The following is a 23,182-nucleotide window of genomic DNA, read 5'->3' as shown; positions in this document are numbered from 1 at the left end:
TCACATGTGCTGAGCCATGCCCATAACAGATTTTAGCCATTCATTAGAAATTTCCTTTAATGTGGAGGTATTATTTTTTACCTAATTTTGAGACATTATAATGGCTGGAAAATATTCCTATTAGACTTGCATCTAGAATAGTTCAACTTACCATGAAGTTGAACTCATCATCCACCATTAAAAATAAACATATAAATGTATTTTTATAAATCTAGAGATTTTCATGTTTCTCTTTGTATATGGAAATAAGTGATAAAAGGAAATATATCAGAGCCCAGGGCAAAAGTAAAAGCATAATACTAATGTGGAATTATATGTCTGCTTAAAGGTTGATTTCTTGTTCATCATATTTCTGCAGTAATTTTCACTTGAAATCTGTTAAAAATGTTTTTGTTGTTTAGACATTCGTTTTGTGACTCCTTAATGTGTGCCCAATTGAGGGTTCCACCCCCTTTCTTTTTCTTAGCTCTGTTTCTGCAGTACACATTCTTTAGTTTGTTTTAGAAATTTGTTTTTGTGTCACTTTATGAAAACTTTCAGAGCATGTTCATTTCAGTATGTTCTGTCAAACTGGAAATGAGGATTCATGTGCAAAGAGTTTACCTGCTGAGCAGAGATGGAAAAGTGACCCCATTCATGGGGAGTGGATCTTCTAAGAACTTTCTCTGCACTATGATTTCCTTACCTGGGCTTCTTCATTTTCCTGAATCTAGTGAAGGTTGCTTCACAGTCTGTGACATGAAATCACCATTACTGGAAAGGCAAGCATCACACTTTGGCTAGTAACAAACCTGTCATATTTTTTTTCTGGTGATGAAGTAAGAATCATTGAGCATCCACAGCTCACCCGGCACAGGCACATTTTATCTTTCCTTCTTCAGAGTGTTTTGTTACCTTAAAGGCCCTAAATCTAATTAGCAATGACTAAAGTTTTACAGTGGAGGAATCTGAATTATGAACATCAACTACTCTGTTGAAAGATATAAGAGGATATAGGGATGCGGAGAATACAGATAGAATATATACTTCATATATGTCCTAATACTTAAATAATGCTGAAGGTAGAATAATGTCACACAAGACAGAATCTAAAATTAATATGGGAATTACACTTTGTCGTCTCAATAAGCAAGTCAGATGTGGTCCTTCTATTATCAGTAAACAACAGGGTTCCAATAACAGATAGAGGACAGTATTAAGAACATTAGAAGTGTGCAGTAAACTGACAAATATGAGGAGAGATCTAAAGAGTCCATTACAATGATGAGCATGTAGCCTAGATCTTCAGGTAGGGAGGGCAATGATACTATAAATTAGAAATAGTTGATAGAAACTGGTCACTGACAGCAGACAGGAGAAGGTAAAGTGTCAAAACTACCATCATAATTTTATGACAGTTACAGATCTCTAAAAGTTCATTCTAGAGTTATTAAACTTCTGAGTCTATAAATGCTTTTTCAGTCTTGTCCTTGTTAAGAAATATTGAAAATTCACCTTTTTCCCCTTGGGAGTATATTATCAATGGATTGTTGTATAAATCCATACCATTTTATCGTAATAGTAAATATTGTAAGGAATTATTATAATCATGTCTTTAGTTTTAAAAGGTAATGCTTGCTATGCAAAAATTATAAAGAAAAGAAAAACACACATATCCACAAACTATTAAAGGAAATCAACTCTATTAATTAAAGAACAAAGTATAAAAATTTATGATGTAACTTCTGGCTGGTTTATATTAATTAAAATCCAAGAGATGCAATAAACAGAAATGTTTATAGCATGAAATGTATATAGCTATTTTCAGGGATATTGCATATTGAGCCCCAAATACACAGTAGGATTGTTTCTAATATTATGTAAAAGGATAGCAGAAAGATTGTAGGCATTATTAATACTATTCCTTCAGAATAAAGATATTCTGATCCATACAGAAGCCCCCTGAGTGTCTCCCTTTTACAGTTTCATGATATGATTCTTCTTATTGCTTGGGTGTTTTGATGATTGGAATTTGCATGTTAAGATGTAAAGTGGGACCAAGGATTTTCAAGGAGCGACCACATGGCACCAAGTTGTATAAACGTATTGAATGAAGGTAACTTAGAAGAGCTAATGGCCCAGGCTAAGTGAAAATAATCCTAAACTTAATGCAGAAACATTCCCAAGGATGAGAGATCATTTTGCATGCCACATTGATCCTATGTGAAGATGATTCATTAGGATGGCAAACAGAGAATATGTTATACTCTCCTTGCAGCTGATAGGAATACTCAAAAATACTTCTGTGCTCCTTGGAATTTCCATAATGACTGGAGAGTAAATGTCCATATGGCATCGAAGTGCCCCCTTAGCCAATAACTTTGAGAAGGAAATTTTTAGTGCACTAAGGGGCATGATTAACAGTGATAGTCTCTTAACCTTATGGCAATGTATTACAGTTTATGGAAGTTACCCCGCCATTTACAAACCTTTGGGGGAAATAACTGAATGGGAGTTTAATCATCCTGATTAGATATGTGAATGTCCAGGCTGGGAACATTATTTTAGAAAGCATGTTCTTTCAAGCTCAACAGGAATTGGGCAGTACGATTGTCTGGAATATGCATGCCCTTTTATAACTTTATCCAGAGAGAAGAAAATAAAAGGTACTGCAGTTTGAATTCATTATTGGCCCATGTCTATTAATAAAACTGAATTGTTGATGGCTAGCATGAAATCAATTGTGCTTTGTTAGAGAAGGCTCTACTCCTCAACATTTGGGACATGATTCTCAGGGCTGGAGGCACTTATTGGCTTGAACAGCTCGAGCTAACATGTTTTTATTAGAGGCAGATGTGATTCAATTGCTGCTGCTAACATCCTCTTCCTTCTCCTGGTGTATAAAGTGGTTGCCCTAGCAACACAGGTGTCCTGAGGGCTCATCCTGCATATTGTGTTGCCTTTTACTATCCTTTGATATCTTCTCTCCCACTGGAGGTTAAGAAATGAGAATTCAAAGATATTCTTTCTACATTAATCCCAAGGATATAAGAGAAAGTAATTTTAGGGGCTGAAGAGATGGCTCAGTGATTAAAAGACCTTGGTGCTCTTGCAGAAGACCTGGGCTTGGTCCTTAACACCCACCAAATTACTATCCCCATAACTTAGTTACAAGGGATCTGATGCCCTCTTCTGGCTTCTGTCGGCAATTGTACACATTTTCCTACACTATCATGGAATTGGTCATGTTTGCACATGGTTGTTTTATCTTTTCTATATATCAGCCTCTTGATTTATTGCTGGGTCTTGTGCTTAGTATTTAAATCATGGTGATGAATCTTCAAGACTCTTTTATAAATAAGCACACTTGCAATGATAACATAGAGGAAAGCTCAGGGCAAAGTGAACTTGTGCTCTCCTATGGAGGATGATTATCAGTAATATGAGAAAAAACAGTCATTACAGTATATCAGGAATCCTCAATTAGATAAGAAAAATGATTATCTTCATGATTTCTGTTAATTGACAAAAGTTTTACATACTTAGAAGATATGTCATGACTAGAAAAGATTATTATGGTGCAATTTTAACGTGATGGGTCTTTATGTGGATGGAGTTAGTTGGCTCGTAGCTTATATTCATATAATATGGAACCACGAATCATAAGCACTTAAGATGCATACACAAATGATTTCATGGAGTACCTCAATTTGTGTCTTAGTAATATTTTGATTGCCATGAAAGATCACATGACCAAAGCAACTTATGAGAGAAAACATTTAATTTTGGGTTCATGGTTCCAGAGGGTTAGATTCGAAAATCACAATGACAAGGTACATGGCAGCAGAGAAGCAGGCATGACTCTGGATTGTATCTGAGACCTTCCTCCTCCTCCTCCTCCTCCTCTTAAACAGATATTTAATTTTATTTTATTTGAACATTGTCAATTTAAGTGAGGACCTTTGCAGTTACAAGAAAGCTGAGAAATCCAGAAGGTCTGGCAGAGGACCATATTTTAAAACAAATGTCCTTGTCCTTGTCTCCACCTCACAGAAGAGAACCTCCAGTTTGCAGTCTCTAACCCCATCCATTCCCACACAGGATGATGCTCCGGGCACCATGCTGGGCAGCTTAGGTTCCTGTGTTCTACTCCTCCAGGTCCTAAATCTCTCTGTTCCTTCTGGTTGGCTTTAGTTGTCAAGACCTTACTTCTTGATTGACAGCCACAAGGCAGAAGGAAAGAGATAACTTAAAATGCTGCCCATTTTGGAAACCTCAAATCCTATTCCCTTCAACAAGGCCACAACTTCTAAGCCTCCCTAAAGTCTTCCAACAACTGGAGACCAACATTCAAATATATGAGCTTATTGGTGACATTCACATTCAAAGAATCAAAACTGGGGTCCATTGGGATCCTCTAGGATCTTTCTTTCCTTGTCAAGCACCAGAGCTTGCTCATAGGTCCCATGAAAGGACAAAAGGAACTTATTTCTGTTTTCTTGTCTAGGGTCAGACTTTGCAAGACCAAGTCTGGGGTTGAGGCCAGGATCTTTAAGAAGGTAACATTTTGGTTTATGAAAATTTGGCCTTTTCCTCTGTAGAGACTGCAGTTATTTATCTCAATGTCACTGTGTGTTCTATCTGTTCTTCAGATACCCTGTGTTTCTCTTGTACAACACTGGACTAAGCCTCATGCTAAGACTGATTTTGTTCCACTGTATGTATCTTCTGCTGAATTTGTTCTAGTCTCTTCCCTGGGAATAATATATAAGATGCTGTACTTCCCAAAAATCCTAATTGGCATGAGGTGTAATTTCTGTAGTACACTCTGAACCAGCCTGCTCTACCATTTTTTCATGTTTAAAGTAATTGTTTTGTATATTTTATTTATTTACATTTCAAATGTTATCCTCTTTCCCCATTTCCCCTCCACAAACTCCCTATCTCATCCCTCCTTCCCCTGGTTCTATGAGGATGTTCACCACCCACACACGCACTCCCACCTCACTGCCCTAGCATTCCCCTACACTGGGACATCAAACCTTGACAGGACCAAGGACCTCTCCTCATTGATGCCAGGTAAGGCACCACCCTCCACTACATATGGAGCTAGAGCCATTGATCTGGAGTTTTAGTCTCTGGGAGCTCTGGGGGGTCTGTTTGGTTGATATTGTTGTTCTTCGTATCAGATTGCAAAGGCCTTCAGCTCCTTCACTCCTTTCACTAACTCCCCCATGCACAGTCCAATGGATTGTCTGATAACAACTACATGTGTATTAGTCAGACTCTGGTAGAGCTTCTCAGGAAACAGCTATATCTGGCTCCTGTCAGCAAGCACTTCTTAAAATCCACAATAGTGTTTGGGTCTGGTGTCTGTATACAAGATGAATCCCCAGGTCGGGCAGATACTGCATTACCCTTCCTTCAGTCTCTGCTTCATTCTTTGTCCCTATTTCCTTTAGACAGGAACAATTCTGGGTTAAAAATTTGGAGATGAGTGGGTGGTCCCATCCCTCAACCAGGGCCATTGCCTAACCTCTGGATATGATCTCCACCAATTCTCCCCTACCCCTTTGTTGGGTATTTCAGCTAATGTTATCCCCATTAGGTTCTGCAAGCCTCTTGCTTTTGTGGTTTCTGGGACCTTCTGGTGGCTACGCACAGTTTCCAATCCCTCATTGCTACATGCCTATACTCAATTTCCTGATCAATCTGTATATCATCCTATTCTCCTCCAATACCTGAACATGCACCACTTTTTCCCCTTCCCCTCATCTCTTCCTCCCAAGTACTTCCTACACTCTACATCCTGTACGTATTTTGTTCCCCAGTCTAAGAAAGGATGAAGCATGCACAGTTTTGTCTTCCTTCTTGAGCTTCATATGGTCTGTTAGTTGAACAGTGTGTATTCTGAGCTTTTTCCCTAATTTCCACTTACCACTGAGTGCATACCATGTGTGTTCCTTTGGGACTGGGTTACCTCACTCAGGATGATATTTTCAAGTTCCATCCATTTACCTAAGAATTTCATGAAGCTATTGTTTTTAATAGATGAATAGTACTCCAATGTGTAAATGCACACATTTTCTGTATCTATTCTTCTGTTGAGGAACATCTGGGTTCTTTCCAGCTTCTGGGAATTATAAACAAGGTTGCTATGTACATAGTAGAGCAGGTGTCCTTGTTAGAGGCTGGAGCATATTTTGGGTATATGCCTAGGAATGGGTTATCTGGTAGTCCTATGTCCAATTTTCTGAGGAACTGCCAGATTGATTTCTACAGATTTTGTACAAGTTTGCAATCCCGCTAACAGTGGAGAAATATTCCTCTTCCTCTACATCCTCAACAGCACTTGTTGTCACCTGAATTTTTTATCTTAGACATTCTAACTGGTCTGAGGTGAAATCTCATGGTCATTTTGATTTGCATTTCCCTGATGAATATGGATGTTCACCATTTCTTATGTGCTTCTTGGCCATTTGATATTCCATAGTTGAGAATTCTTTGTTCAGCTATGTATTCCTTTTTTTATTGGATAATTTTTTATTTACATTTCGAATGTTATTCCCTTTCTTGGTTTCCCAGACATAAGCCACTATCCCCTCCCATTCTCCAATAAGGGTGTCCCACCCCAACAATTACCCCTTGCAGCCTCCCCACCTGACATTCCCCTACACTCAGGATGTGGGTTCCAGACTCTGCAGGACAAAGGACTTCTCATTCCATTGGTGCCCAAGAAGGAAGGCCAGCCTATGCTACATATGCAGCTGGAGTCATGGGTCTGACCATGTGTAGTCTTTGGGTAGTGGTTTAGTCCCTGGGAGCTCTGGTTGGTTGGTATTATTGTTCTTATGGTGTTGCAAACCCTCCATCTCCTTCAATACTTTCTCGAATTCCTGTTCTACATCAATGGTTTGTTGCTAGCATTTGTCTCTGTATTTGGCATGCTCTGGCTGAGCCTCTCAGGAGACAGATATATCAGAATGCTGTCAGTGTGTATTTCTTGGCTTCATTAATATTATCTAGTTTTGGTGACGGTATATATAAGTGCTATACCTCCAAGTAGGGCAGGATCTGAATGACCATTCCATTAGTTTCTGCTCCAAACATTGTCTCTATATCCCCTCCTATGAATATTTTTGTTCTCCCTTTTAAGGACTGAAGCATTTGTACTTTGACTATTCTTTTCCTTGAGCATCACCTAATCTGTGAACTGTATCTTGGTAATTTGAGCTTTTGGGCTAATAACCATTTATCAGTGAGTGCATGCTATGTGTGTTTTTCTATGATTTGGTTACCTCACTCAGGATGATATTTTCTACTGCTATCCATTTGCCTATGAATTTCATGAAGTCATTGTTTTTGATAGCTGAGTAGTACTCTATTGTGTAGATGTACTGCATTTTCTGAATCCATTCCTCTGTGGAAGGGCATCTGGGTAATTTCCAGATTCATAAGGTTGTTATGAATGAACAGAGTGGAGCATGTGTCTTTGTTGTATCTTCGAGCATATTTGGATATATGCCCAGGAGAGCTATAGCTGGGTCCGCAGGTAGTGCAATGTCCAAATTTCTGAGGAAAATCCAGACTGATTTCAATTTGAAATCACACCATCAATAAAGGAGTGTTTCTATTTTTCCACATCCTCACCAGTATCTCTTGTCACCTGCGTTTTTGATCTTAGGCATTCTGACTGGTATGAATCCCAGGGTTGTTTTGATTTGCATTTCCCTGATGGCTAAGGGTGTTGAACATTTCTTTAGGTGCTTCTCAGTCATTTGATATTCTTCATCTGAGAATTCCTTTTTAAGCTCTGTATCCCATTCTATTTATTTCTTTTTCATTTTTTATTGGATATTGTTTTATTTATATTTAAAATTTTATTCTCTTTACCAGTTTCCTGGCCATAAGACCCCTATCCCATCCCCCTCACCTTCTTATATAAGGGTGTTCCTCTCTGCAACTGCTCCCTTTCCACCCCTGCCAACATTCACCTACCCCGGAGGTCTTCTGGAGTCTAACTTCTTGAATTCTTTGTATATTTTGGATATAAGCCTTCTTTCGGATATACAATCCTTAAAGATCTTTCCCCAACTGGTCATGGACTATTTTTGGTTGGGGGACTTTTAATGACTGCTTCTATTTCTTTAAAATTTATGAGGTTGTTTAAATGGTTTATCTATTCCTGATTTAACTTTAGTACCTGGTATTTGTTTAGAAAATTGTCCTTTTCCTCCAGGTTTTCAAGTTTTGTTGAATATAGGCGTTTGTAGTAGGATGTAATGATTTTTTTAATTTCCTCTGAATCTGTAGTTATGTCTCCCTTTTCATTTCTGATTTTGTTAATTTGGACACACTCTCTGTGCCCTCTGGTTAGTCTGGCTAAGGGTTTATCTATCTTGTTGATTTTCCCAAAGAACCAGCTTTTGGTTCTGTTGACTCTTCGTATAGTCCTTTTTGTTTCTACTTGGTTGATTTCAGTCCTGAGTTTGATTATTTCCTGCCTTCTAGTAATCCTGTATGTATTTGTTCCTTTTTTGTTCTAGAGCTTTTAGCTGTGCTGTCAAGCTTCTGATGTATGCTCTCCCCTGTTTCTTTATGCGGACACTCAGAGCTATGAGTTTTCCTCTTAGCACAGCTTTCATTGTGTCCTATAAGTTTGGGTATGTTGTACATTTATATTCATTAAATTCTAAGAAGTCTTTCATTTCTTTCTCTATTTCTTCCTTGACCAAGTTGTCATTGAGTAGAGCATTGTTCAACTTCCGTGTATATGTGGTTGTTCTTACCTTATTGTTTTTGTTGAAGATCAGCCTTAGTCTGTGGTGGTCTGATAGGACACATGGGATTATTTCTATCTTTTTGTATCTGTTCAGGCCTGTTTTGTGCCTGATTATATGGTCAGTTTTGGAGAAGGTACCATCAGGTGCTGAGAAGAAAGTATATTCTTTTGTTTTAATATAAAATGTTCTATAAATAATTGTTCAAATGATTTGGTTCATACTTCTGTTTATTTCTCTATGTCTATGTTTATTTTCTGCTTCCACGATCTGTCCATTGATGAGAGTAGGGTATTCAAATCTCTCACTATTATTGTGTGAGGTGCACTTTGTGCTTTGGTCTTTAGTAAGGTTTCATTTATGAATAAAAGTGCCCTTGCATTTGGCGGACAGATATTTAGGATTGAGAGTTCATCTTGGTGGATTATTTTCTTTGATCAATATGAAGTATCCTGTTTTTTTGTAATTATGAGTTGAATGTTGAATGTCAATTTTATTCAATATTAGCATGGCTACTCCAGCTTGTTTCTTTGGACCATTTTCTTGGAAAATTGTTTTCCAGCCTTTTTTTCTGAGGTAGTATTTGTCTTTGTCTCTGAAGTGTATTTCCTGTATGTAGCAAAATTCTGGGCCCTCTTTATGTACCCAGTCTGTTAGTCTATGTCTTTTTATTGGGGAACCGAGTCCATTGATGTTAAGAGATATTAAGGAATATCGATTGCTGTTTCCTCTTATTTTTTGTTGTTAGATGTGGGTTATGTTTGTGTGGCTCTCTTCTTTTTTGTTCCTTCCAAGGAGATTACTTTCTTGCTTTTACTAGGGTATAGTTTCCCTCTTTGTGTTGAAGTTTTCCATATATTATCCTTTGTACAGCTAGATTTTTAGAAGGATATGGTATAAATTTGTTTTTGTCCTGGAATATCTTGCTTTCTTCATCTACGTTAATTGAGAGTTTTGCTGGATATAGTAGCCTGGGCTGGCATTTGTATTCTTGTGAGGTCTGTGTGATATATGCCCCGGATCTTCTGGCCATGATAGTCTCTGGTGAGAATCTGGTGTAATTTTGATAGGTCTGCCTTTATATGTTACTTGACCTTTTTCTCTTACTGCTTTTAATATTCATTGTTTTGTGTGTTTGTTGTTTTGACTATTATATGACAGGAGAAATTTCTTTTCTGGTCCAATTTATTTGGAGTTTTGTATCCTTCTTGTATCTTTATGAGAATCTCTTTCTTTAGGGTAGGGGAGTTTTCCTCTATAATTTTGTTGAAGATATTTACTGGCCCCTTATTTGGGAGCCTTCACTGTCTTCTGTACTTATTATCCTTAGTTTTGATCTTCTCATTGTGTCCTGGATTTCCTGGATGTTTTGTGTTAGGAGACTTTTGTGTGTTACATGAATATTGACGTTATATTAATGTTTTCTATGCTATCTTCTGCCCCTGAGATTCTCTCTTCTATCTCTTGCATTCTGCTGGTGACGTTTGCATCTCTGACTCCTAATCTCTTTCCTAGGTTTTCTATCTCCAGTCTTGTCTTTTTTTGTACTTTCTTTATTGTTTCTATTTCCAATTTTAATCCTGAATGATTTTTTTCAATTCCTTTTCAACTTTGTTTTTGTTTTCCTGTAATTCTTTAAGGGATTTTTGTGTTTCCTCTTTAAGTGCTTCTACTTGTTTCCCTGTGTTGTCCTCTATTTCTTCAAGGGAGTTATTTATGTCCTGCTTAAAGTCCTCTGTCATCTTCATGACATGCGATTTTAAATCCACATCTTGCTTTTCCAGTGTGTTTTGAAATCCAGTATTAGCTTTGGTGGGAGAACTGGGCTCTGATGATGCCAAGTAATCTCGGTTTCTGTTGCTTAGATTCCTGTGCTTGTTTCATTCCATCAGGTTGTTTGTGGTGTTACCTTGTCTTGCTCTGTCTTACAGTGGCTTGACCCTCCTTTAAGCCTGTGTGTCAGCACTCTTGTAGACCCGATTTCTTTCAACCAGATCTGGGAACAGAGAGCTACTCTTGGGTTTATGTGTCTTGAGGCCACCAGGAGGGGTCACTTGGATCAGAAGATTTGGTCTTACCTCTGCTCCCAGGTGTGTTGTCTCTCCTGGCAACTGGCTTTTGGCTCCAGGTGCAGGCAGAAACCAGAAGGGTCCTGCCCCTGACTTCTGCCAGGTTCTTGTGCCCAGAGATCACAGAGGGCATGAGCTGGGTTCCTCTTGGGTCAGGAATGTGGGCAGACATATCGGTCGCCTCTGAACTTCAAGCATCTTCCACACTTCTGAGAGTATAACTCTCTCCCTCATGGGATTTGTGTACAGAGAGCTGTAGGACCAGTTCAGTTCAGTTCCAGTAGCAGGCAGAGTCCAGAAGTTTCCTGCTGGTGACTGCTTCTATGTTCCTCTATCCAGAGTGCACTAGGCAGGTTCCTCTTGAGCCAGGAATGTGTGCAGAAGTGGGGAGTCCACTCTGTGCTCTCAGGATTGTATGTTTTCCTTTTTTTAAAATAGGATTATTTGGTTCTGTGGAGTCTTTGTGTACTTTTTATCTATTGAATATAGGATTGGTAAAGATCTTTTCCAAGTCTTTTAGTTGCTATTTTGTCCTACTGACAGTGATCTTTGCCTTACAGAAGTTTTTCAATTTTATGAGGTCTCATTTGACAATTGTTTATCTTAGCAAATAAGCCATTTATGTTCTGTTTAGGAAATTTTCTGCTGTGCCCATGTGGTCAGGTCTCTACCCCAATTTCTCTTCTACTAGTTTTCGTATATCTGGTTTTATGTGTATTTCCTAGGTCCTAGGCAGAACAATTAGAAGACAAAGGGAGTCAAAGCAATACAAATTGGAAAGGAAAAACTCAAAATTTCACTATTTGCAGATGATATGCGAGTACATTTCAGTGACCAGAAAATTACGTCAGAGTACTCCTACAGCTGATAAACAACTTCAGCAAAGTGGCTTGATATAAAATTAACTCAAATCAATCAATAGAGTCACTCTATTCAAAGAATAAACAAGCTGAGAAAGTAATTAGGGAAATGACACCCTTAAAAATAGTCACACATGGGTTTGGGGATTTAGCTCAGTGGTAGAGCGCTTGCCTAGCAAGTGCAAGGCCCTGGTTTCGGTCCTCAGCTCTGAAAAAAAGAAATGGAGAAAAAAATAGTCACACACAACATAAAATATCTTGGTGTGACTTTAACCAAGCAAGTGAGGGACTTGTTTAACAAGAACTTCAAGTCTCTGAAGAAAGAAATTGAAGATTTCAGAAGATGAAGGTATCCCATGCTCATGGATTGGCAGGATTAATATAGTAAAAATAGCCATCTTGCTTAAAGCAATCTACAGATTCAATGCAATTTCAATCAAAATTCCAACTCAATTTTTCATATACTTGGAAAGAGCAATTTGCAAATCTATTTGAAATACCAAAAACCCAAGATACTGGAAATTATTCTCAACAATGAAAGAAATTCTGGAGTAATCATTATCCCTGACTGCAAGCTGAATTGTAAAGCAACCATGACAAAACAAAAAAAACAAAAAAACAAACAAAAAAAAAACCTGTGTGGTATTAGTACAGAGATAGACAGGAATAGAATTGAAGACCCAGAAATGAATCCAAACACCTATGGTCACTTGATCTTTGAAAAACAAGTTCTACCTTTTTAATCACTGATTCCCTGAACCTTCTTCCTTGGGACCTGTCACCGAAGAAAAACCTTCTAGTTTAAGCTGTTTCCCCAAAACTGTATTTTTCAATACGTCACCTATTTATGTATTTTCTAGGAATAATACCTCCCATCATTCTTGCCATTCAAACTTCAATGCTTGTGTAATTGCAATATTGATCTCAAGAAGTTATGCCTAAAGTAGTTAAGCTTTATATCTGTGCAATGTCATTTGGTTTTGGTACTCATTATACTTCAAACATTGCATCTTATATTTAATAAATGTGGAAATGTTCAGAATTTTTTGGCATGTTTCTAAACAAATGATTTTTTTAGTATACACCAAATTATATGATATAAGCATCCTTCTATACTACCAGGCACTTTTTTATGGTTAATCTCCTTGTAAGAGGGAAGAAGTACAATTTGCTAAATGCCAAATATTTCTAGTAGAAAAAAATTTGCATTTTATTTTGTCTTGATTTTCCCTTGTAGAATAAAAAATCTTTTCCCTTCACATGAACCATGTAAGATGTTTCTCTTCTCTGGAGACAACTTCACTCAGGGGATTTGATTCAGCTGTACCACAGTTGCCTTTCATTAGAATAGAAAAGATATGTGAACACTTTAAACACCCATAATTTCCTCATCAGTAGACCTAATTGCACTGTATTGTGTACATGTGATAATAGTGAACTCAAGCATGCAATTAAGATTTCTTGGGATTCATAATAATTGCATTGATCTTTTCCAAAGATTCACAAGGAAATAAATTTAAAATGTCTGAGACTGCATATAAAATACATTTTAGACATCTCTCCATTTTCAGTTGAAAATGAATGCAGGTTTGAGTAAATATTAGTATTTAGTATCTTTTCAAACTATGAGTTTGAATGTCTCATCCAATTTCTCAAACTATTATTGTGCAACAATCATTCTTATATAAAATAAATATATAAGAACTCCTACTGGGATTCTCTGCCATAACACCACATTTGTCTTTTTTAATTCCCTAACCCCTTTTCCTGCCAAATGTTGATTTGGGTCAATGGTTACATAAAGTCAATGAAACACCTCCTTATTCACACCAATATTTATAAAATTGTGTTGGTGCACAAAATCTGATAATCACTGATTCACTCTCCGGAAAACTAATGAAACTGTGGCTTTACCATTATAAGGCTTCCTGTAACATCCTGCTCACACAGGAGGTATCATCACAACAAGGTGCTAAAATATCTGACGTTACAAATCATCTGGGCACAGCAATGATTACCATTTAAAGTCTTTTCTGGTTTTCTGGGAAAATGATTTACAGATTAGACATTCTCATGGCTAAAAATCATTTATCCTTAATTACTACTTTCTCAGGCCCTATGTTACAGGCTTACAAAAGCGTAATGAGAAAGAACTATCTCACGTAGTTGTAGGAGATGTAGCAATGGCTACTTATAATGAATTGAAAATTCAGAATGTCTGTTATATGTGAAATACCAAATTAAGTTTCCTATTTTTAGAATAGATATTTTCCACTGAAATTGGGAAAATGCTAAATTCTACAATTAAAATCTTAATATCTGTCTAGGATTGAAAGGAGACTAACTTTGGTTAGTTTTGTGATTTCTCATTATCAAAGCATACTTTTACCTACATATATAATGTTTTATTTTTTTAAAAGAAGTATATAAAATCCAAATGACAAGTTGAATGAGTATGAAGAAAATATCTAGCAGATCATATTTTGGTATGTATTCAAATATAAACGTTCTGAGGCAGATTGGATGGATATGTGAGTTACAATTATGTCTATTTTAGAGGCAATGTGTCAGTACTCATAAGCCGTGAACTGCCCACTCCATTTCCACAGTCCTACCTACTTTAATTACACGTCTGTTTGCTTTCTTCCTCATAGTTTGGCCTCTTCATAAAACTTCCTCTAATGACTTGCATTAGAATTTTGTTCATTTCATATTTAAATACATTGTTTTAATAAGAGAGTCTATGGCATTTAAGAGTTCACCAAAGCTGTGGCTATTCTTGACTCTGATGACTGCTGGAGTTACAGTTATCAAACTTGTAAATTTAGTCAAAATTTTCTTTTCTTTACTGCCAAGAAATTCCAAATGCTGTTTGCCATGTGGATCTCCTGTGAGGGCTGATGATGATTTTGCTCAGTAGTAGACTCTTGTTCCACATGGGTTACATCCTAGATTTAAGCCCCATCTTCAGTCCCTTGCCATATCACTAATTACTTAAAAAAGATGTACAATATTGAGATAACTGTTTTTTTAGATATATTTCTTTATTTACATTTTAAGTATTATTCCCTTTCCTGGTTTCCTGTCCATAAGCTCCCTTTCCCATCCCCTTCCCCCTCCAACATAAGGGTGTCCCCTCATTCACCATTTACCGCCCCTCCAACATTCCCTTGCAATGGGGGTCCAATTTTGGCAAGACTAAGGGCTTCTCCTTCCACTGGTGTCCAACAAGGCCATCCTCTGATATATATGCAGTTGGAGACATGGGTCAGTGCATGTATAGTCTTTGGGTGGTGGTTTAGTCCCTGGAAGCTCTGGTTGGTTGGCATTGTTGTTCTTACGGGGTTGGAAGCCCCTTCAGATCTTTCAATCCTTTCTCTAATTACTTCAAAGGGGGTTCTGTTCTCAGTTCAGTGGTTTGCTGCTAGTGTTTGCCTCTGTATTTGACATGCTCTGTCTGTGTCTCTCAGGAGAAATCTATATCTGGTTCCTGTCAGCATGTGCTTCTTACCTTTATCAATCTTATCTAGTTTTGGTGGCTGTATACATATGAGCTACATGTGGGGCAGGTTCTGTATGGCCATTCCTTCAGTCTCTGATCTAAACTTTTCCTCCATATTCACTACTATGAATATTTTTGTTTTTCCTTTTAAGAAGAAGTGAAGCTTCTGAATTTTGATCATCCTTCTTTTTGAGCTTCATGTGGTCTGTGGATTGCATCTTGGGAAATTCGAGCTTTTGGTCTAATAACCATTTATCAGTGAGTACATACCTCGTGTGTTTTTCTTTGATTGGGTAACCTCACTGAGGATGTGAATTTCATGAAGTGATTGTTTTTGATTGCTGAGTAGTACTCCAGTGTGTATATGTACCACATTTTCTGTATCCATTCCTCTTTTGAAGGGCATCTGGGCTCTTTCCAGCTTATGGTTACTATAAATAATGGTAGTATGAACATAATGAAGCATGTGTTTTTGTTGTATGTAGGAGCACCTTTTGGGTATATGCCCAGGAGAGGTATTCCTGGGTCCTCAGGTAGTAAGTAGAATGTTCAATTTTCCGAGGAATTTCCAGACTGATTTCCAGAATGGTTGTATTAGTTTGAAATCTGAAAAACAATGGAGGAGTGTTCCTCTTTTTCCACATCCTTGCCAGCATCTGCTGTAGCCTGAGTCTTTTGTCTTAGCTTTTTTAACTGGTGTGAGATGGTATCTCAGGGTTGTTTTGATATGCATTTCCCTGATGGATAAGGATGTTGAGCAGTTTTTTAGATTCTTCTCAGCCATTCCATATTCCTCAACTGAAAATTCTTTGTTTAGCTCTATTCCCCATTTTTAATAGGGTTATTTGGCTCTCTGGGGTCTAACTTCATGAGTTTTTGTGTAGTTTGAAAATTAACCCTCAATCAGATGTAGGATTGGTACAAATCTTTTCTAATCTGTTGGTTGCTGTTTTGTCCTAATGACAGTGTCCTTTGCCTTACAGAACCTTTGCAGTTTTATGAGGTCCCATTTATCGATTCCTGATCTTAGAGCACAAGTCATTTATTGTTTTGTTCAGGAAATTTTCCCCAATGCCCAAGTGTTTGAGATTCTTCTACAATTTTTCTTTTATTAGTATGAGTGTATCTGGTTTGATGTGAAGGTCTTTGATCCACTTGGACTTAAGCTTTGTACAGGGTGATAAGAATGGATTGATATGCATTCTTCCACATGCTGACCTCCAGTTGAACCAGCACCACTTTTTGAAAATTCTATCTTTTTTCCATTGGATGGTTTGAGCTCCTTTGTCAAAGATCAAGTCATCATTGGTGTGTGGTTTCATTTCTGGGTCTTCAATTCTAGTCCACTGATCTCCCTGTTTCTGTATTAGCACCATACAGTTTTTATCACCATTGATCTGTAATATTGCTTGAGGTCAGGATGGTGATTCCCCTAGAAGTTCTTTTAATGTTGAGGATACTTTTAGCTATCCTGGGTTTTTTGTTATTACAAATATATTTGCAAATTGCTCTTTCTATTTCTATGAAGAACTGAATAGGAATTGTGATGGGGATTGCATCAAATCTGTAGATTGCTTTTGGCAAATGGCCATTTTTACTATATTAATCCTGCCAATCCATGAGCATTTGAGTTCTTTCCATCTCCTGAGATCTTCAATTTCTTTCTTCAGAGACAAGAAGTTCTTTTTTTTTCATCTTTATTAACTTTGGTATTTCTTATTTACATTTCGATTGTTATTCGCTTTCCCAGTTTCCAGGCCAACATCCCCCTGTTTATCCTTTGAGTAGATGAGGGCTACTGATTTGAGTTACTTTTATACCAAGCCACTTTGCTGAAGTTGTTTATCAGTTTTAATAGTCTCTGGTGGAACTTTTGAAGTCACTTTAATAAACGGTGAAATTATCTGCAAACAGTGATGTTTTGACTTCTTCCTTTCCAATTGTTTCCCTTTAACCTTGTTTCATTGTCTGATTGCTGTGGCTAGGATTTCAAGTACTATATTTACTAAGTAGGGAGAGAGATCGCAGCCTTGCCTAGTCCTTGATTTTAGTGGGATTGCTTCAAGTTTCTCTCCATTTATTTTGATGTTAGCTACTGGTTTGCTGTATATAACTTTTACTCTGTGTAGGTATGGGCCTTGAATTCCTGATCTTTACACAATTTTTATCATAAAGGGGCATTAAATTTTGTCAAATGCTTTTACAGCACCTAATGAAATGATCATGTGGTTTTGATCTTTCAGTTTGTTTATATAGTGGAATATATTAAGGGATTTCCTTACATTGAACCATCCCTACATCCCTGGGATGAAGCCTACTTGATCATGATGGATAATAGTTTTGATGTGTTCTTGGATTCTGTTTGCAAGAATTTTTTTGAGTATGTTTGTATCTATATTCATAAGGGAAATTGTCTGAAATTCTTTCTTTATTGTGTCATTGTGTGGTTTACGTATAAGAGTAATTGTGGCTTTAGAAAAGGAACTTGGTTGTGCTCTTTCTGTTTTAATTTTGTGGAATAGTTTGGACAGTATTGGTATGAGGTCTTCTATGAAGGTCTGATAGAATTCTGCAGTAAACCAATCTGGTCCTGGGCTCTTTTTGGTTGGAGACTTTTAATAACTTTTTCTATTTCTTTAGTAGGTATGAGATTGTTTAGAAGTTTTATCTGTTCCTGATTTAACTTTGGTACCTGGTATTTGTCTAGAAAATTGTCCATTTCTTCCAGATATTCCAGTATTGTTGAATATAGGCTTTTGTAGTAAGACCTAATGATATTTTGAATTTCCTCAGATTCTGTTGTCTCCCATTTCATTTCTGTTTTGTTAATTTGGATACTCTCTGTGCCCTCTAGTTCATCTGGCTAAGGTTTTATCTATCTTGTTGATTTTCTCAAAGAACCAGCTGCTGGTTTTGTTGATTCTTCTCCATAGTCCTTTTTGTTTCTATTTGGTTGATTCCAACCCTGAGTTTGATAATTTCCTGCCTTCTACTCCTCTTGGGTTATTTGTTTCTTTTTTGTTCTAGGGCTTTTAGTTGTGCTGTCAAGCTACTGATATATGCTCTCTCCTGTTTCTTTCTGCAGGCACTCAGAGCTATGAGTTTTCCTCTTACTACTGCTTTCACTGTAATCCATTATTTTGGGTATGTTGTATCTTCATTTTCATTAAATTCTAAGAAGTCTTTAATTTCTTTCTTTATTTCTTCCTTGACCAACTTGTCATTGAGTAGAGGAGTAGAGCGTTGTTCAACTTCCTTGTATATGTGGTCTTTCTGTCATTATTTTTGTTATTGAAGACTAGCCTTTGTCTGTGGTGATCTGATAGGATGCATGGGATTATTTCTTTCTTCCTGTATCTATTGAGGCCTGCTTTGTGACTGATTATATGATGAAATTTGGAGAAGGTATTATGAAGTGCTGAAAAGAAGGTATATCATTTTGTTTTAGCATGGAACGTTCTATAAATATCTGTTTAAACCATTTGTTTCATAACATCTGTTAGTTTCTCTATGTCTCTGTTTAATTTCTGTTTCTATGATCTGTCCACTGATGAGAGTGTTGTGTTGAAATCTTTTCTTTTTATTTTGTGAGGTGCAATGTATGATTTGAGCTTTAGTAAGGTTTCTTTTATGAATGTTGGTGCCCTTGAATTTGAAGCATAGATATTTAGAATTGAGAGTTTCATCTTGGTTGATATTTCCTTTGATGAATATGAAGTGTCCTTCTTTATCTTTTTTGATGACTTTTGGTTGAAATTCAATTTTATTCAGTATTAGAATGGAAAGTCCAGCTTGTTTCTTTGGACCATTTGTTTGGAAAAATATTTTCCAGCCTTTTACTCTGTGGTAGTGTCTGTCTTTGTCTGTGAGGTATGTTTTCTGTAGGGAACAAAATGCTGTGTCCCCTTTATATATCCAATCTGTTATTCTCTGTCTCTTTACTGGGGAATTGAGTCTATTAATATTGAGAGATATTAAGAAATAATGATTGTCACTTCTTGTTATTTTTTTTTTTGGTTAGAGTTGTAATTATGTGTGTGTGTTTCTTTTGGTTTCATTGCAAAGAGATTACATTCTTGTTTTTTGTATGATGTAGATTCTCTCCCTGTGTTGAAGTTTTCAATTCATCATCTTTTTTAGGGCTGGATTTGTAGAAAGATACTGTGTAAATATGATTTTGTCATGGAGTATCTTTGTTTCTCTATCTATGTTAATTGAGAGTTTTGCTGGATATAGTAGCCTGGGCTGGCATTTGTGTTCTCTTATGGTCTGTATGAAATCTGTCCAGCATCTTCTGGCTTTCATAGTCTCTGGTGAGAAGTCTGGTGTTATTCTTATAGGTTTGCTTTTATATGTCAATTGACCTTTTTCCCTTACTGCTTTTAATATTCTTTATTTGTTTTTTACTTTTGGTGTTTTGACTATTATGTGATGGGAGGAATTTCTCTTCAGGTCCAATTTATTTGGAGTTCTGTAAGCTTCTTGTGCATTTATTCGAATATCTTTTTAGGATAGGGAAGTTTTCCTCTATAATTTTGTTGAAGCTACTTACTGGCCCTTTAAGGTGGGAGTCTTCACTCTTTTCTATACCTATTACCCTTAGTTTTGATCTTCTCATTGTGTTCTGGATTTCCTGGATGTTTTGTGCTAGGAACCTTTGTAATTTACATTATGTTTTATGGCTGTGTCCATGTTTTCTATGGTTTCTTCTGCCCCTGAGATTCTCTGTTTTATCTCTTGTATTCTGTTGGTGATGCTTGTGTCTATGATGCCTGTCTCTTCCTTAGGTTTTCTATATACAGGGTTGTCTCCCTTTGTGATTTCTTTATTATTTCTATTTCCATTTTTAAATCCTGGACGGTTTTGTTCAATTCCTTCACCTGTTTGTGTTTTCCTGTAATTCTTTGAGTGATTTTTGTGTTTCCTCTTGCAGGGCTTCTACTTGTTTACTAGTGTTGTCCTATATTTTTTTAAGGGAGTTACTTATGTCCTTCTTAAAGTCTTCAATCATCATCATAAGTATGATTAAAAATCTAAGTCTTGCTTTTCTGGTGTGTTTTGATATCCAGTATTTGCTTTTGTAGGAGAACTGGGCTCTGATGATGCCAATTAGTCTTATATTCTGTTGCTTATGTTCCTGTGTTTGCCTTTCACCATCAGGTTGTCTCTGGTTTTAGCTTGTGTTGCTGGTTTTGACAGTAGATTGACCCTCTTGGAGGTCTCTGTGTACTCCTGTACACCTGTTTACTTGTTTCCTTTCAGTTGTTTTTGGGAACAGAGTGCTCTGCTCTCAGGTGTGTAGACACCTCTGGTGACTGTCTTTAGCTCTAGGCACAGGCAGGAATTAGAATTGTTCTGACCCTGACTGCTCCTATGTCCCTGTGCCCACGACTCACAGATGGCACTAGCCAATTCCCTCTTGGGTCAGGAATGTGGGCAGAGTGTAGTCCCCTCTTTTTTTTCAGCAGTGTTTGCACTTCTGAGGGTCCATCTCTTTCTTTCAGAGTTAGTAAAACTAGAGAGACGTGATTAGCTTGTATTGAAAGTAGCACCAGCTTTTGTTGTAATTTTGATTCTTTGTTTTTTTTTCCCTTCCTACTCTGAGCTTCCTTTCCTTCCCCTTTCTTCTTTAAATATTCTTTGAGCATATTCTCCTATGAAGAATATGCTCCTCACGTCTATATATTTATCAAACTATTATCTCCCCGATTGCACTAAAAACATATTTTTTCATTACATTGGTGTTAGTTGAATTTTAATTATACCCTTGTAATAGTGTGGAACCTCAAAGTGTATAATAAAAACATTTGTTTAAGAATACTATGTACTCTGTTCAACTATTACATACAAAGAGTAAAATGCATCCCTCAACAGCCTTAATACAATTGATTATAAATTCAAATGCTGAGTCTCTGAAGTCTGGGAAAAGAAGTTATGACGTGAAACAAGAATGTAGTGATCACTTGGTACTTTGCTATTTGTGAATCTTTATCCTCACTGCTACTTGTTGCCAAAAACTAGCTGGATTAACCATATTTATGAATAAATCTGTCTTCCTTTTCTATTAAATGACTTCTGCCATGTAGACATAGTAGAAGTCCATTAAACAGTATTAAATTAGTCCCAAGAGTATTACAAAAACACTCTTACATTTTTTCACAGTTTGTGTGTATATGTGTCTTCTTACTGAACATTCAACTGCAAATTGAAATTTGATGTATCACTCCCTGAATGACCAACCTGAATGCAGCATGCAATATTTGGAACTGAGGAGCTATTTTTGGATAACTTCTATATCAGCAAACTAATTCTTTCCCTCCATTTAGTATTTCACATTTTACAAACTGCTTTAGATATGTTATAATTTTGAAAAATAGAGATGAAATGTATTAGAAAAAGCTCTGGGCTTGAATAAATTCTGTTCCACTCTGCCCAATGTGGCCTTAAACCTTAAGTGAGTTATTTTATTTCCAGTAACTTCTTCATGAGTCATCCCTTGAGTACTCTACATATAGGAACCTCCAGGTTGGTAAAAAATTTCATTTTTAATTTGTTTTATATATACCATGAAGGGAATGATAGCCTTATAAGCAGGAGTCAAGCATTGAAAGGTATAAAAAAAAAAGAAAGGTATAGGCCTAAAATATAACATCTCCCTGAATTTCAATGTTTCTCTCTTTATTTTAGTTTTTTTAATTATGTTTCTCTGTGTGTACCTAAGTATGTCATTGTAAAGGTATCTCTGTGATTTTTATAATTTTTTCATTACTTATTTAATCTCTTTATAATGGGAGGCCTCCTCCCTCCTCTCTGCTCAGTCCATTCCTTCCATCCACCTTCTCCTATGTCCTCTCTCTGAGGAGAATGGGAGACACCTACCCTTGAGTACTGACCCATCCTGTCACAACAAGTCACATGGGGACTAAGCACATCCTCTCACATGGAGACCAGACAAGGCATCCCAGCTAGGGGAAAGGAATCCTAAGGCTGGAAATATTTTCCCTGTCAGAAACAGGCTCCAGTTAGTAGGAGAGCCTCATGAATACGAAGTTGTACATCTGGTACACATGCATACGGGGCCTAGGTCCAGTCAATTCACATTCTTTGTTTGGTGGTTCAGTCTCTGTGGGCACAGGTTAGTTGGCTCTATAGATCTTCCTATGGTGTCTTTAACTTATCAGTCTCCCTCAATTCTTCTGGACTCTTTCACAAACTCCCTGAGTAAATGTGGGTCTATGCATCTGTTTCTATTTGCTGATGGATGAAGACTCTTAGATGAGTTATACTAGCCTACAGTCTGTAAGCATAGCAGAGTTAGCAGAGTATCATGAATAGTGTCAGGAATGGGTTCTCTCCTATGGGGTAGATCTCAAGTTGAACTAGTCCTTCTTTGGCCATTCCTGTAAGTTCTTCTGCATCTTTATCCCCGGACATCTTGTAGACAGGAAAAAAAATTTGGGTTGAATGTTTTGTGTGTGGATAGGTATCCTTTTCCCTCTACTGAAAGTCCTGCCTGTTTACAGGAAGTGACCACATCAGGCTCCAATTCCCTGATGCTAAGAGTCTCAACTCAGGTCACTCTTATACCACCATAGGAATCTCCACCACCTTCCCAAATCTCCAGTTTATCTCATTGATTTATGCTCCTCACTGATTTCCTGTCTCTTTCAGTTCACTCATCCCCATCCCTACTCTCTGGACACCTGATTCCCACTCTTCCACTCCTCTTCCCACCATCTCTCCCACCAAGCTACCTCACTACACCCACTTCTTATATCTGTTATATTTCCTTTTCTGAGTGAGATTCAAGCATCATACCTTGGGCCCTCCTCGTTACTTAGCTTCTTTGGGTCTTTGGATTATAGCACAACTGTCTTTTACTTTATGACCTAAGTGCACTTATAAGTCAGTACATACTATCAGTGTCTCTCTAGGTCTATCTTACCTCACTCAGGATGATATTTTCTAGTTCTATCCATTTGACTGCAAATT

Source organism: Rattus norvegicus, chromosome 4 (genome assembly GCF_036323735.1).
Source record: "Rattus norvegicus strain BN/NHsdMcwi chromosome 4, GRCr8, whole genome shotgun sequence".
In the NCBI taxonomy this organism is placed as follows: domain Eukaryota; kingdom Metazoa; phylum Chordata; class Mammalia; order Rodentia; family Muridae; genus Rattus; species Rattus norvegicus.
The sequence above is the reverse complement of the archived record's forward strand: the minus strand, read 5'-3'. Positions refer to the sequence as shown.